The 2,509-nt window shown below is 38.7% G+C and overlaps 1 pseudogene; it reads right to left on the minus strand.

Annotated features, from left to right (window-relative positions):
* Window positions 1-256: 256 nt before the first annotated feature.
* On the minus strand, window positions 257-355 carry LOC132315326 (small nucleolar RNA R71; annotated as a pseudogene).
* Between the last annotated feature and the right edge of the window lie 2,154 nt (window positions 356-2,509).

Genomic DNA, 2,509 nt, shown 5'->3' on the forward strand with positions numbered 1-2,509 from the left:
ATGCTTCCTAACTATCATGGACTTCCAAGTGAAGAACCTTACAAGCATTTGGATGAGTTTCTTGAAGTATGTTCCACCGTAAAATATATGGACATGCCGGAAGAGGTTTTAAGACTCAAACTTTTTCCATTCACCTTAAAAGACAAGGCAAAGTATTGGTTTAACAATCTTAGGCCTTTTTCAATCAGTTCTTGGGTAGAAATGCAACAAGAGTTCTTGAAGAAGTACTATCCGGTTCAAAGACTAGTGCCATGAGAACCTCAATTCGAGAATTTTCACATGGGGATGGAGAAACGTTTCATGAGGCATGGGAATGCTTCAATGAATTGCTTAGGAAGTGTCCACATCATGACATGCCCAAATGGCTATTAGTTCAATATTTCTTTGAGAGCTTATCGGACAACTATAAGGGTATGGTTGATGCTTCCATGGGTGACTCATACATCGATAGGTATGAGGATGACGTGTGGAGTCTTTATGAGAGCATGAGTGAAAATTCTTTGCATAGAACACTATCATCCAAGAATGGTAGAAATTCACAAGGTAGGAAGAGTGTTGGCTTACATCAAGTCGACCATTCAAATGAAATAGCTGCCGAAATGAAGTCTTTATCTCAAAGGTTTGATCAATTTTTGATTAACCAAAACTCGGCGAACCAAGTATCTTCTTTCCCTAACCATTCTCATCGTGCATCAAATGAAACATGTATGACTTGTTCTAGTGTTCTTTATTCTACTTCTCATTGTCCTCATGGACAAGTGCAAAATGAACCTAATGAACAAGTCAATGCAGCTTTTGTGAACCAAGGGAACAATCCTTATAGTACTCACTATAATCCAAGTTTGAGGAATCATCTGAATTTCTCTTGGAAAAACCAAGGAGAGGGCTCAAACCCTTCCCAAAGCAGTTTTCAAGGGAAGTACATTCCACCTCCACTTCAAAACCAAGGATCCCAAGGTTATAGACCTTATCAATCACAAGGGAATCAATTTGCTAATTCTCATTTTCCCAACCAATCTTATTCCCAAGGTAATACAAGAAGTCTCGCCTTTGAAGAAAAAGTTTTGAATGCTTTAGGCACTTTAGAGGCTAACACTCAATTGCTTCATTCTCACTCTCAATCTATTGTGAAACTTGAAACCCAAGTAGGGCAAATAGCAAGCACTCTCAATGCAAAAGAGAAGGGAAAGATGCCTATGAATGCCCCACTTAAGCAACAATGTGCTGTGGAAACCCATTCCTCATCGGAAGGCCACACCATTGAACATGTTAATGCAGTGACTACCTTGCGGAGTGGTAGGATTGTGAACAATCAAGTTGGAATGTCCAATGAAGAGAGTGAACCGGTGCAACCTCAAGTTGTCACCCATCCCGTTTCGCATCCCATTCCTCATTCATTGCATATACATGATCTTGTAAATGAGAAAGTTTTTAAAAATGTGTTTGAAAAAGAAGTTTTGAAAAATGATGTTGAAAAAGTTTTGTTGAAAAATGATTTGGAACACAATGATTTGAAAACTTCTTGTGTTGAAGAAAGCTCAAAAGAAAATTCTAAAAAAGTGTTTGAACCAAAAGTCCCATTTCTGGATGCCTTAAAAGGATCCATTTTAAAAGACAAACAAAAGGCAAAAACCAATGAAATCATGGAAATGTTTAGGCAAGTGAAAGTTAATCTTCCACTATTGGATGCAATCAAGCAAATTCTGGCTTATGCCAAATTCTTGAAAGACTTGTGCGCCCAAAAGCGGAAGAACAAGAGCCAAGTACCAAGGAAAGTGGTTTTGACCGAGCAAGTAAGCTCAATTTTGCAACATAACACTCTTCTAAAGTTTAAGGACCCCGGTTCACCCACTACATCATGCATTATTGGTGATCATATCATTAACCGGGCGCTTCTTGACTTAGGAGCAAGTGTTAACCTTCTTCCATACTCGGTTTATGTCAAATTGGGCCTAGGTGAATTGAAACCGACGTCGGTAGTTTTACAACTTGCCGACCGATCCATTAAGAAGCCTAGGGCTATAATTGAGGATGTTTTGATTAAGATTGATAAATTCTTCTTCCCGGTTGATTTCATTGTCATCAACACGGAACCGGTCCCCAATCCTAAGAGCCAAATTCCCGTTATCCTTGGCCGTCCTTTCTTGGCAACCACTAATGCCAACATCAATTATAGGAGGGGGATAATGAAGATCTCATTTGGCTACATGAAGGTGAAGTTGAATATCTTTAATCCCACACCCAATTCATTTGACAAATATGAAGGAGAGGTTAATGTTGTAGATAAATGTCATGATCTTCAATGTCAAGAAAATAAGCTCTTGTGTAAGACCAAAACTTCCAAAGGATCATCTTCAACCTTGCATTCTCAAAATCTTGTTTCAAATTCTTGTTTTGAAAGGGCATGGAAGCCCAAAGGTTGTGATTGCATAGACAAAGGATCAAAAGTTTCTTTAGAACTTAATCCAACAAGGAGGGGATTCATTATAAGATCTTTGATCCGGGCTAA

Source organism: Cornus florida, unplaced genomic scaffold, assembly GCF_030987335.1.
Source record: "Cornus florida cultivar Cherokee Brave unplaced genomic scaffold, ASM3098733v1 CherokeeBrave_3.0.0_Hap2_Chr06, whole genome shotgun sequence".
In the NCBI taxonomy this organism is placed as follows: Eukaryota; Viridiplantae; Streptophyta; class Magnoliopsida; order Cornales; family Cornaceae; genus Cornus; species Cornus florida.